A 14,227-nucleotide genomic window follows, 5' to 3' on the forward strand; every position below is an offset into this window, starting at 1 on the left:
GGGGTCTTACTCTGGCTCACTGCTGCTCATACTGGTCTTGAACCTCTGAGTTCAGACAATCCACCTGCCTCGGCCTCCCACAGAGCTGGGACTACAGGCGTGAGCCACCACGTCTGGCCTACTCCTTACTTTCTTAAGAACAGCTGAGGTACCCTATGGGAAGAGCTTCCCTTTCCAGAAGTAATTGGAATTTTGGGTGCAGATAAGGTCCTTCCTTTTTTCCCCCATACTCTTCTAAGGAACACAAAATTCAAGACTAAACATAAAGGACATAATCTCACAAAGCTAACATTTTTTTCCTTAATTATTTTTACATGTCATTAGTGACCTTTTTCATCTCTACTAAGAATTAGGGCAGGTAGAAACTTATAAAATAAAATTTAGCTCTCCAAAGTCTAGAATGAGATCGTCCATATCCACTGTGACAGTTAATTTTATGTGTCAGCTAGGCTAGAGGATGCCCAGATAGCTGGCAAATCATTATTTCGGAATGTGTCTATGAGGGTGTTTCTGGAAGAGATTAGTATTTTTTTTTTTTTAGAGAGACAAGTTCTTCCTCTGTCACCTAGAGTGGTATGATCGTAGCTCACTGCAGTCTCAATCTCCTGCGCTCAAGTGATTCTCTTGCCTTTGCCTCCTGGACTGCAGATGTATACCACCATGCCCAGTCAATTTATCTTATTTTGTTTTATGGAGATGGGGGTCTTTCTATGTTGCCCAGGCTGATCTCTAACCCTGGCCTCAAGGGATTCCTCACTTTTGGTCTCGAAAAATGCTGGGATTACAGGTGTGAGCCATGCACTAAACTGAGATTAGCATTTGAATTAGAAGACTGAGTAAAGAGGCCCTCACCCGTGTGGATAGGCATCATCCATCGGCACGTTTTCTCTTCTTGACCTGCGATACTCAAAGCTACAGATTTTTAAGCCTTCCAACTTGGACTGAATTATACCACTGGCTTCCCTGGTCCCCCAGCTCGGGTGTTCTTTAGTTATCGCCAGCATCACCATATGAATTCACCTCTGTTCTTTCTTTTATCTGCATTAGTAGCTGGCAGTTGGGTCTGAGGCACAGATGGACCAAGGTTCAAATGGTAGATCCAAGTTCCTCTGCTTTGTTTCATTCTCAAAAAACAATTACCTAAAATGTGATGCTAAGATGGTCCCTGGAAGTTCTGGATTTACATCATCCTTAATGTTAGTACTTAATAAAGAAAAAGAGAATAATTCCTGACACATTCAGCAGACATCCAGGTCTGGATAGAGGGGCCTTCCTGGGGGAATACTCCAAGTGTCCAGGGTCACGTGCCTGCCCCCTGTAGTGAGGGTAGGGGGCACAGCCAGTCTGCCTGACTGCATGGACTGGGCAGCTTTTCACAGAATAGCCAAAGTGAAGCTTCCCAAACAAAGTAGTGCAGTCAGCAAGAGGCAAGTTCATTTCTGTCCCCAAGTCACAACTGGTCTTCCTCTGCTTCTCCTCTTTTCTCAAGTTTCTTTCTTATTTATATCCAAGTTCTGCTGGTTCAGCTCTGCAAGTCTCAGACACTGCATAATGGTTGAGGCCAGGTGTGGGGACAGGCTCACTGTCCTCTTCTGTCATTTGCACTTAGGCAAAAGTAGGTGGGATGAGCATTGAGGGCAGCCTTGGAGAGGGGTGGATGGCAACAAAGGGGCAGCCGGGAAGGGACCCTTGCTTGTAAGAGAAGAGTAACAGGAACACTGTGGGAATGTGTCTGGCTTCGGGTCTGCTTTGCACTACATGACAGTCACTTCTTTTTCCCACAAAAATAGCCCATCCAAATCCTCCAGGCACTCCTGTCTGCCCTCTCTAGATCGTCTCAGCCTCTCATTAGAGTCTCACTAAGGCTTAGCATAAAAGGCTGCCTTTCTCCTGGAGCCCAAGGGCTTCAGTTCTCAGCTGATCAGTGTCCCATCCTCAAACACACACACACAAGTACACCCTCATTTGGTGCAAAAATTAATCAGACCATTTGGATCATGCAAATAAACTACTCCATGGAATTAAGGAATGTTCCCATCCTCAACCAGTTATTTTGTCCTAAGGAGAAGCATTTATATTCACTGGTGTCCACTACATTGAGTGGCAGACAAGCTCATGGGGTTAGATATTGAGAATAACACACGGATAAAATTCTTCTTGGGTCAAAACAAACTCCATGAGAACAAGACACACTTGGAGTCTGATTCCATCTCCTCTGCCTCATGGTGGGTTATTATAGTTCATCAGGAAAATGGTTTGGAATCTACAAAACCTCCAGATCCTGCCTTGGGGAGTCTGTGGGTCTTGGCTTCCTCACAGCTTTTCTGTGACCGTAAGATAGGTTTATTAATCACACCCCAGGTTGCACAACTATTATCATTCCCATCAGAGTAATGTGGTGCAGAAAAACAGGACCTGTGTCTTGCATTTCCTGTTTCAGATCAACAATTTCATCTGAAGAGAATAGCAGATGTTGTATACCCAGGAGCGTAGTCCTCTCCTGTACTCAGGCTGGTTGGGCCTGTAGCAAACTATTTCAAAACAGAAGCATCTTCCCCAACTGCACTCTCCATGAGCCCTTCGTCCTCACCCCATCCTCTGTCTCTCTGGCTCTCCTTCACCCTGGTAAAAGTATTGGTGGAGAATAAATGAGGGCCCTGTGAGCCCGGGTGCTGCCCGAGGCCCCCTAGGCCTTGGTGAGAGCTGACAGTTTAGGAGGTAGAGAGCGGCCAGTGGACACCAAACACCTACAGACGCAAGCAGAGCTATACAGGGACCCACACCTTTAATGGTCCCCGAGCCAACATCATCTTCCCCTAACTTCCCATTCTGACTCCACTGACCTGTGTGGGGCCCTGTTCTTCTTCCACACTGGGTACCCAATCATAGTCACAGGATGTTAAAGGTGCAAGAAAGAATGAAATTTTGATGTGAGTGTAGGAAGCGTGTTGCCAAGGTCAGTGGCAAGTTGGTGATTCACAGACCTGTGCCCTTTCCATAAGCCACATGAGGAAGATTCTTTAACTGAGCTGTAATGAGATTCTCACAGATTCAATCCCTCAAATAATAATGACCTGTCAAGACACCAAAATTTAAATGAGACAAAATAGGACATAACTTAGTTGGCTCTGATTTCAATGTCAGGAGACTACAAACTGCCTCTTGCCCAAGAGTCCCAGGGTGGGCGGCACCTGTGGCTCAGTGAGTAGGGTGCTGGCCCCATATGCCGAGGGTGGTGGGTTCAAACCCAGCCCCTGCCAAACTGCAACAACAACAACAAAAATAGCCGGGCGTCGTGGCGGGCGCCTGTAGTCCCAGCTGCTCGGGAGGCTGAGGCAAGAGAATCACATAAGCCCAAGAGCTGGAGGTTGCTGTGAGCCGTGTGACACCACGGCACTCTACTGAGGGCAGTAAAGTGAGACTCTGTCTCTACAAAAAAAAAAAAAAGAGTCCCAGGGCTCTGAGTAGGGTCTCACACCATAGTGGATACGTTCAGCCATATGAGTTCCTACTTCTTCTGCTGTCCCTCCAGTGACCACTCACAGCACGATTTGTCCCTGACAGTCTTTAGCTTTGGATCTCTGTTTAACCACAGATGCTCAGAAAAGGAAAGGGCCTTAAAGAGCATGTAGTCAACCCAACTACTGGGTGTGTGCAACATCATACATGTTAGGAGCAGATACATGTCTGAGGTGGTCTCCTGATATTTAAACCTAAACTGTGTCTGCAGATCACAGTGAGATATGAACATTTGGTAGTTACCTGATTGGTTAATTTAACAAATTAGAGGTTAATCTGGAGTGGGTGTGGTGGCTCACACCTGTAATCCTAGCACTCTGGGAGGCTGAGGCGGGAGGATGCCCTGAGTTCAGGAGTTCAAGACCAGCCTGAGCAAGAGTGAGACCCCATATCTACTAAAAATAGAAATGTTAGTTGGGCATAATGGTGGGTATTTGTAGTCCCAGCTACTCAGGAGTCTGAGAAAGGAGGATCGTGATAGGTTCAGAGGAACTCCAAAAACAGCAAGGATAGGCCACTCCATTTTCAGCATAAGGAACTCCACCTTGGCTGTTCAGTGACTTTTGCTGAAACCATCCCCTTCTGGGACCCAGCCAGAAGAAATGAGGAACTTGTGAACACAAAGGGAAGCCAGCTGGAACCTACCTGGCAACAGTTATTAGCACACCAAAGTAATACTCTTCCCCTCCTAACCTATCCCAAACCTTTAAAAGATAAGCACTCTTGCTCTTTGGGGCTGACGCCTATTTGAGTCTCAGCCCATCTTCACCAAGATGCCAAATAAATTTTAACTATTGCTCTACATCTGGCTTTGATTTGAGTCAACTGCTACCTTACAGATCACTTGAACCCAGGAGTTTAAGGTTGCTGTGAGCTAGGCCAACGCCATGGCACTCTATCCTGGGGCAATCTCCAAACCAAACAAACAAACAAAAGAAGTGAATCTTTATAATTCAAGATGGAACTTCACTATGCCACTTGAATTAGTCCATTTAGCAGTCTCCACTGCAGGGCTTCTACAGCAGAACAGGAAACTATCCTCCATTCATCCAAGTTCAAGTCTTAAATCCTGCAGCTATCCCTCTGCTCTGTAGGGCATCCTAATGTGGTCATTAAATTAGGGCCTTCCTAGGTTCATGATGTCTCTGGACCAGAGGTTCCTCCCTTCCCAACACGGATGCCATGTGAGGCCTGGTACAGTGACCTGGGGTGGGCTGACACCACCACTCCACGTGTTCACAGGGACAGTGCTTCTTTTGTACCATTGTTTGGTTTTGTGTGTGTGTGTGTGTGTGTGTGTGTGTGTTTTAACTTTTCCTTCTCCCCCATTTGAAGCCTAGTCCCTGGACCTCATTTGAAGCCAGCCTGCCAAAGCACATTCCTGCCACAGAACTGGTAATTACTCCCTAGGCAGGTCATGGACATCCCTCCAAATGACCCTCCTAAAGCAGAGGGTCCCGGGAAATCTAGTCACTTCCCCTTGAATGGAGGCACCAGCCTCTAGGAACTTTCACAGCCCTGATCTTTGGTTAAGGGGCAGGGCAGGAAAGGGGCAAATTAACTTGATACCAAAGTCTCAGGCCATCATCCATCATCTGGGTCCTTTTAAGTGAGTTAGGATAAATCTCAAGTAAGGGAAATTCTCAGCTTGGAACCTATAATAGCAGGAAGATCATCTCAGAGCAAATTATAGAGAAAAAAGGCAAAGTGTGTATTCATGTTTTTAGAGCTATGAATGTCCCAAGAGCTTTTCTTCAGATTATTCCCTTGGCTCTTATTACTCACAGGCCTTTCATGCATGATTGAAATTTTCCTATTTGAAGTGCATTTCCTAGGCCAAATCTTTCTTTCACGATTCCTGACTTTAAAAGTTGTTATTGGGCGGCACCTGTGGCTCAGTCGGTAAGGCGCCGGCCCCATATACCGAGGGTGGCGGGTTCAAACCTGGCCCCGGCTGAACTGCAACAACAAAAAAAATAGCCGTGTGTCGTGGTGGGCGCCTGTAGTCCCAGCTACTCGGGAGGCTGAGGCAAGAGAATTGCTTAAGCCCAGGAGTTGGAGGTTGCTGTGAGCTGTGTGACGCCCTGGCACTCTACCAAGGGCCATAAAGTGAAACTCTGTCTCTACAAAAAAAAAAAAAAAAAAAGTTGTTATTTTGTTTTCCTAAAGTTTTGTTATTTCTAACCGTATCAAAATAGCCCAGTTTGAAGAAACGGAACGTACCACAGAAGCAGACACTTGATTGTTAAAGGCAAAATGTATATTAAGTTATGTCTACTTCGGGGCTTAGACACAAAAAGCCACCCTGGTCCACAGCTTTTTTTCCTGTTGTCTAGGGTCCCCCTGTGGTTCCAGGGCACCCAGACTTGGTACATTGCATGGCTGAGCTAAGCCCCTGACCTCTGTCCTTCTCTTGAGTGAAGGTGGTTATGGCAGGGGAAACACACAGACCATTGGGTGCCCCTGGTTGGGAAGAACAGAGTTGTCCGGGGCCAATCAGGGTGATGCGGAATTCCTGAATCTTTAGGAGTTTTTCTGGTTACTAGTCTTGTCTGTCTTCTGGTATAAAGACAACTTGGCAGTCCTCTGCTTCAGGGGAGAGAGGAATTATCACCCAGGCTGTAGGCAGGAGATTGAAGAACTATTTGGAGGAAGAAGGGACTAGAAAACTGAAATAGCAAACTCCCAAGGGCAAGGAATTTATTTTGCACATCACATTTTCCTGGTGTCTTGCAAAATGCCTGATCCTTAGAAAATGCTCATTAAATATTTGTTAAATTCATACAAGATAGATTTCTAAGAATTGGTCAAAGATTTAGGGAGTGGGGAAGACCAAAAGAAGTCTAAGGAAAACCTCAGTGAGTCTCAGAATCATGAATTAATAGAGAAATTTCCTTTCATTCAAGATTCCGGTCCAAATGCAGTTCCCACTATATGACATATAATGTGAGCTCAGTGACACTCCTACCTGCTTACGGCCAGTTACATGGTAGCCGGAGTCGAGTCATTGACACAGGAAAGGGGAGAAGGGATGGAGCAGAGATTGACGAGGCTGGATGGACAGAAGATGGAAAAAAGAAAAGTGTGCAGATGTTGAAGGGAAGTGGATTAAAATAAATATAATCAAGGGACAGCACCCACTTCACGGGGTTGCTGTAAGGAGTAGTGAATTAGCACACATCGTGCCTGGACAGGACATGAGTGCCATGTGGTAGGTTTGGGGGTTTTTTAATTTCATTTTATTTTCTAGAAATGGGGTCTTGCTCTGTTGCCCAGACTAAGTGCCATGGCACAATCATAGCTCACTGCAGCATCCAGCGTCTGGGCTCAAGCAATCCTCTCAGCCACCTGAGTAGCTGGGTGTACAATCTTGAGACATCATTCCCAGCTAACTGTTTTCATTTTTTGTAGCAATAGGGTCTCACTCTGTTGCCCAGCTAGGTTTTTAAAGGAAGCCGTTTTCTTCCTCCTCCTCTTCCCTTTCCATTCTCATTAAAGGTAGACATATCCTTCCTGAAAACTTCCGAATGCCCTTCCCAGGGAGGCTCTGCTACCAGTGTCTTTATGTGAATCTCACAATGAAGGCCTTGGACGTGCCCCTGCCTCTGCTGGTTCCCACTGAACAGACAGAAATAAAAGTGTCTTCTCTGTATTGCAGCCTCAGGAGAACCCTGAAAGCCATTCTCTCATGGCCAGAATGTCTTCTTTGTTCCTCTGAGACAAAAACATCATCTCTTTGGGGGACAAAGCGGCGGCTGATTCCTAAGCTGAGCAGACGTTACAGCCTGGTGATGGCTGTGCTATGGCAGCTGGGGCTGCAGTCTCCAAGACACGGATGCTTGTTGTGGTATAGGTTGTGATAACAAATGAAAGACCCTTCAAAAAACTGAACAAATAAAGTTCCAGTATTCAGGTTCACACTCAAGTGTATCTCCCCAGACACTCCTACCGAGCCTGCCAGGGCTGTGTTCAGGGTCCTGATTCTTTTACCCACAGATATCTTCATTTGTCAAACAAACGTTTACTGAGCTCCTACTCTGTGCCGGGCAGTGTGCTGGGAAGTGGGGCTTCGATAAAGGTTAAGTCCACATTTCTTCCCACAGCCTTGCAGGGAAGGTGGACAACCAAAGGACTGCAAGTGTGTGATATATCAGGACAAGTTGCCGCAGGCAGCCCTGCAGCACAAAGAAGGGCCACAGAGGGCGCCCCTGTGGCTCAAAGGAGTGAGGCGCTAGCACCATATGCCGGAGGTGAAGGGTTCAAGCCCAGCCCTGGCCAAAACCTGAAAAAAAAAAAAAGAAGGGCCATAAAGCCAGCCAGGGTTTGAGAGAAGACTTCCTTGAGGACTGGTAAGAGTTGGCCAGCTGAACAGGGCAGAGAGGCATTCCGGGAGAGGGAGCAGCAGGTGGGACGGCCAAGGCAAGTGAGACTATAGCTCAGTGTTTCTCATCCCCAGTCATGCTGAAGCTCGAGCTTATAACAGTTACCCATAGCCAGGCCCTCGCACACATCTTACCTAAGAATCAGTATTGTTAAAAGAATTAATTGGGAGGCCAGTAGATGGAGACAGCTCCAGTGCCTTGAGTTCCTGTGTAAGCAACTGAAATCCAACTCAGAATGAATGTTTATAGCCTGGGAAAAATGGATCTTAAGATTAACTAATCAGAATCCACTAACTACCCTGTTTTCCCGAAAATAAGACCTACTTACAGGAAAGATAAGTCCCCTGAAAATAAGACCTAGCGCATCTTTGGGAACACGCCTTAAAATAAGACATTGTCTTATTTTCAGGGAAACGGGGTAACCTCCAACCGGTGGCTTCCACTTTAATCAATCAAATATTTTCTTTGTCTTGCTTCCAAGAACACCTTATAAAAGTGTGCCCTCCTGGGCGGCCGGTGCCTCAAAGGAGTAAGGCGCCGGCCCAATATGCCTGAGGTGATGGGTTCAAGTCCAGCCCCAGCCAAAAACTGCAAAAAAAAAAAAGTGTGCACCTTGTGCCTTCTCAGCGGGGCCCTGAACTACTTGTGCTCTGGAGCTAACAGATTCAGGAATTCCTGTCTGCTCAAGTAAATCCTTTAAAATTTTAATGTGCTGGCTGGACATGGTGGCTCATGCCTATAATCCTACTGCGTTGGGAGGCTGAGGCACAGGAGAATTGCTTGGGGCCAGGTGTTTAAGACCAGCCTGAGCAATAGGTAGAGCAAGACCCCATCTCTACAGAAATAGGAAAACTAGCTGGAGGTTGTGGCAGGTGCCTCCACACCCAGCTACTCAGGAGGCTGAGGCAAGAGGATCACTTGAGCCCCGAAGTTTGAGGTTGCTGTGAGCTATGATGATGCCACTGCACTCTAGCCCAGGTGACAGAAAGAGACTTTGTCTAAAGAAAAAAAATTTTTTTTAAAGCCCTTAAGTTTATTGTTTAACATCAGGACTGTGTAGTCAGAGTTAAGGACAACTGTTCTGAGTAAAGGTCATTAACTCAAGTCTGGAAAAGAAAAGCACAAAGATCACTGTAACATCTCATTGCACCAAAAATTTGAAACATTAGCTCTTAGACCCCGTGCTAGCCATGGGGGCCAGGGACGCATCACTCTGTTCTTGTGTCTGAAGTGGTTCTACTCTGTTGGCTCCCATTCAAATCTGGAAATTGGTGAAATCCATGGTTCTCTATCACCTCTCTTCCATCTTACCATATTTTAGGCCCACTCTCAACTCCCTCCAGGAAGCGTAGCCTGTGAAAAACCACTTACCATTCTTAATGGGGTGGTCTGTGGTTCTCAAATCCAATAATACTCTCTACATAACTCCAGTGAGGATCCACTTGAAATAGTAATTTCAGAAAACTGAAAAGGTTTCCAGGCCAAACACAAAACTCCAGACACAGTACAATATTGCATTTGACAAAGTAAATACTAAATACTATATATATAAATACATACATAAAACTTAGCGATTATCCTAGCAACTTCGATGAAGGCATGGAAATATTTTTCTTTTTATTTCAAATTAATATGAGGGTATGCATTTTTAGGCTACATTGTTCTCACTTCTAGGGTAAAGTTCTAGTTGTAAAAGAGCTCTGCACCCGTGCTATTCTCCCTCACTACATGCACATTAGGTGAGATTCCCGTCTCACGCCCTCTCTCCTTCTGCCAAATGTCCTCTCCCCTTCCCCCCCTCCCTCCCACTTTCCTCCTCTCCCAACTAGACAATATTTGTAGTTGATTGTTCATATGAGCATGTAATTGTTTATATATTGGTTTCATGTTAGTATGGAATATATTGGATATTTATTTTTCCATTCCTATGGTACTTTACTAAGACTTGGATGTATTTCAACTCCATTCAGGTAAATGTAAAAGCTGTCAAGTCTCCATCTTTTTTAAAAGCTGAAAAGTATTTCCTGGCATACATATACCAAAGTTGTTGATCCATTCATGGGTTGATGGGCACTTAGATTGCTTCTATGACTTGGCAGTTATGAATTGAGCTGCAATAAACATTAAGACATAGAAATCATGTTCTTCAAAGTTGGGTGTGGCCTAGTCGGAAAGGGGGAGGGTCTATACGGGGCCAAGAGGCCAGCTGGAAGCTCCTGTTCACAAGAAGGCAAATGTGGAAATGCTTTTTCAAGTGCTTTACTAACAGGGACACATGCATTTTGGAGCCACAGAGATCTAGATACAAATCCCTTGCCCATAAGAGGCAAGATGGTTAACCTCCGTGAGCCTGTTCTCTGCCCTGTGAGATGGCTACAATCACATCTACCCTTCCATGGTTTCCATCAGGTTAAAAGAGACAATCTGTGTAAAGTACCCAGCACAGTTAAGTGTCAGTATCTGCTGGCTGGCTGCTCAATCTGTGATCCCTCTTTTAACCAAGATCTATGGTAACATTACACTTCACTCTCAGAAACTGTGTTACAGGAGAGGAAGTGACATGGGAGGTAGGTGGTCCAGGTCACAGTTCTCCTGCTATCTTTCCCTCTCCTTTCTCTCTCAAGGCAGCACAGGGCTTCTGAGTCATCTCAGGCTGCAGGATGCTCTGCCTCTCAGAAGTGGCCCCCAAATCCACATACAAGTGTGTGGAAGCTGCAGCTCCCCTACCGGATGATGGAAGCATTCAAGACTCAAGAGCTCGGGTCTCTCCCACTGCTGGCCTGGGCCCCAGCCCATATGTGATGGTTCCATTACCTCCTGTTTATCGACCTCTTTGACCCAGCATTGAGAAACTTCCCCTGACTCCTCCAGACTCAAATGGACTTGGTTAAAAGAAGGCCAGATCCCAGAAGGCACATTAACAGAAATTACAGAATGTCAAATCAATCAGACTCCAGAGACCCTATGGTAGGGTACCTACCATTTCTGTACCACAGGCCTCTTTGACAGTTTGGAAAAAATATCTATCTACATAAAACAAAAGACATAGGATCACAAAGGAATTCAATTATACTAAAATATAATTCTATCCAACTTCCCAAGGTGCAGGGTTCAAGCCAGAACTGACAATTCCAGATCATAAACACCTAATTAGCCAAACCTCTCGCTGAAAGCCTGGTCAAGGTCTCCCAGCTAAGAAGTGAAAGAGCCAGGACAAGAACCCTGTCTCCCTGTTCCCAGACCTTTGCTTTTTCCACTGATTTATTAGTCTAGAAAATTAAGAAAAATAAATTAAATCTTTCTGCTTCTACATTGAAAACACCTGAATTTTGTCCAAGTGTGAGGGTGTGGAGGTAGCCCTGTTGGCCTTCTGTGTCTTCATAAGAACTGACCTTGCTTTATATAGGATTGCAAAACCAGACAAAGCTTATTTCCCGGTAAACATCTGGAAAAGCTTAAGGCTACAGTAACTTGACTGGAGATTTGGCCAGTGCACTGGTAACTGGTTGCAGATGTCCCAACTCAGGCTCTGAGTTTCTGTATAAAGCAAGGTCAGTTCTTATGAAGACACAGAGGCCTCCTTCCTAGGAGGTAGTGAGCAGGTGGTGTCCTTCATGCTCTGCTGAGAAGGTTGGCAAATATTTAACCTGAAGACATTAACCCCTGGCCCATCTCCAGCCCTCTCACCCCTTTCTCTTCCTGCTGGGTGAGAGAACATAATGGTTAAAAGTATGGGTTTGGATCAGGGTTTAATCTCTCATTTCATCACTTCACAAAAGGAGCGTGACCAGCTCCCCTCCTCCACGGATTTGGGTTTTGTTGTTGTTGTTGTTTGTTTTGGGTTTTTACCATCGCAAAAGACATCATCTTTCTAATGGGAATAGTAGCAAGACCTGCCTTTCAGGGCGTGGTGGCGATAGAGCTAGATACAGAAAGCACCCGCGGAGGACCCGATGTTCAGTGCTCTGTGGTCAGGAGCCATTATTCTTGTCAGTCTGGCTTGAACCCTGCACCTTCCCCACTGTATCCCTTATCACATAACGCTGAGGTTAAGATAGGTACAATCAGCTGAGTTGACGTGTTCACAGAAGCCCCTCCACGGTGATCACAGCAAATCTGTTCCACACACCTCAGCAAGGAAAGTGACTTAATCACAGTCACTCAAAGAGAAAATCCTGCCTTGTTTTACCATCAAATCCAGGCTCCCCACATCTGGGTGCCTACACGCTGCCTTCTTCTGGCTTCTACAGAGAGAGAACTTTTGCTCCTCTGAAAAGCCAGCGCCTGCACCTGTGCTGTGGATCCCACCCACCTGCCACCAGGCTGCTCTTGCCGTCTGCACCCCCCTCTCCTGCACAATCAGTATTTCTCCTTTACCAATCGTCCCTCTGTGTATGTGCTAAGAGCACGTCCCTTACCTCCATGTCTCCCTTCAGCTGCTAATTTCTCTGCTTTCCTTCAAATTTAAAGAGTCCTGCTGCCTCCTCTTCCCCTCACCAGCTCACTCAAATTGGGCCTCTATCCCCACTACTCTGCAGAGCCTGCTGCTGTCAAAGTCACCAATGCCCTCCAGGTTGCTGCTAAGTCCAGTGGTCACATCTTTGTTCATATTTTCCTCTACCTTTCAGCAAAGGTTGATCGTTCTTTCCTACTTGAATCAATTTCTTCCCCTGGCTCTGTGACTTTTCTCTAGAAGGGTAAGTGCTACAAGAGCTGAGACAATGTTTTTCTTCTTCACCAAGACAGCTGCAGGACTTAGAATAGCACCCAACATATACATATTCTAATGTGTGTATGCTGTGTCGCTGTGTGCTGTACCGAGGTGAACAAATGGGTGAGTAACAGAGCTAGGACCAGATCCTAGGCCTCCTGCCGTCCAGTTCCATGACCTTTCCCAAATGCCGTATCAACTTGCCGTTTTCACCAGTTTGATTGCTTTCTTCCTGTTCTCCAGATGGTTGGCAGCATTCAACCCTCAATTGGTTCCAGCTCCTAGTGATAATTGAAATGGTCACAAGGGGGTGGGAAGGAGACAGAGAGAGAATCTGAATGAATCGTGAAGTATACAATAACCCCTGGAAGTACTGAGAATCAATCATTCTATTATGCATTCAACCACCCTCACAATAACATCTAGTAAACACTTGTTATGTGTCAGGCATTATCCCAGATGCCAGGGATAAAAGGACAAACCTACTCTTACGGATTTAACAGTCTCCAGAAGGAGATGGCGGCATTAACAGAGTGTGATGAGCTGAGAACAGAGTAACATGTGCGCTGTGAAAACACAAACCAGAAAGTGAAGAACGCCACTTGGGGTGGCGAAGAATCAGGAAGACAACCCAGAGAGTGGGACATCTGAGCTGAGTCTTAAAGAGTACACGTGCATTCCCTGAAGCAGGGAAGGTGGGTTTTCATGTGAAAAGTACAGTTGTGTTCCCCCTTTATTTTAACTGACAAAAGAAAAGAAATCACTTTAGAAAAGCGTATAGGATGATTCTGGTAATTGAAAGAACTACTTACTAAGAAATAATTTTCATCAGGAACACTTCTTTTTTTTTCAAGAGATGACATAATTCTCTATTTCTTGCCACAGAGAGTCATCAAAATAGTTTCATCTTCCCTGCAGATCTTATAGTGAAACCTCTGAGGCAGTCACCCATATGGGGGAAGATCACCCAACCAAAGAAATGCTTGCCTGTAAAATCACAGACAGCCTCCTTAAGAAATTGCTGTCAGATAAAAGCAAGGTTTTGCAGCAGGTGAAAGAATGAGGTACACTGTGTATATTGATATAGACAGATACATTGTTAGATGAAAAAAGCAAGTTTCCAGGCAATGGGTATTGTTATTATTAGTACGTTAGGATCTATATACTAATTTATAGTATATGAAATCTATATAGGATGAATTTATTTTTAGCTAAAATATGAAATATATAGGATATATATTTCCCTAAATATCTAGAAGAATAAATACAAACATAGCAATGGTTATCTCTGAGATGTGGAATTATGAGTCCTAAATTTTTGGTACTATTTTGTGGGATTATGAGTCTTAAATTTTTAATACTATTTTGTTTAGGAAAATCATGCATTATATTGGAATTTTTAAAATGAAGACTTGCTTGGAACACAGGTCTGATTGTTTTATGATGCTCAAGAACTTGTGATTGGCTCTATGTTCCAGAAACATATGAAGAGAGGATTTCCCTAATTAGATCATTTGCTAAGATTTACAGGAAAACATGAACTGAGACCTAGAAAGATCATGGAATTTTTTTTTTTTTTAGATAGAGTCTCACTTTGTCACCTTGGGTAGAGTGC

Source organism: Nycticebus coucang, chromosome 16, assembly GCF_027406575.1.
Source record: "Nycticebus coucang isolate mNycCou1 chromosome 16, mNycCou1.pri, whole genome shotgun sequence".
NCBI lineage: Eukaryota > Metazoa > Chordata > Mammalia > Primates > Lorisidae > Nycticebus > Nycticebus coucang.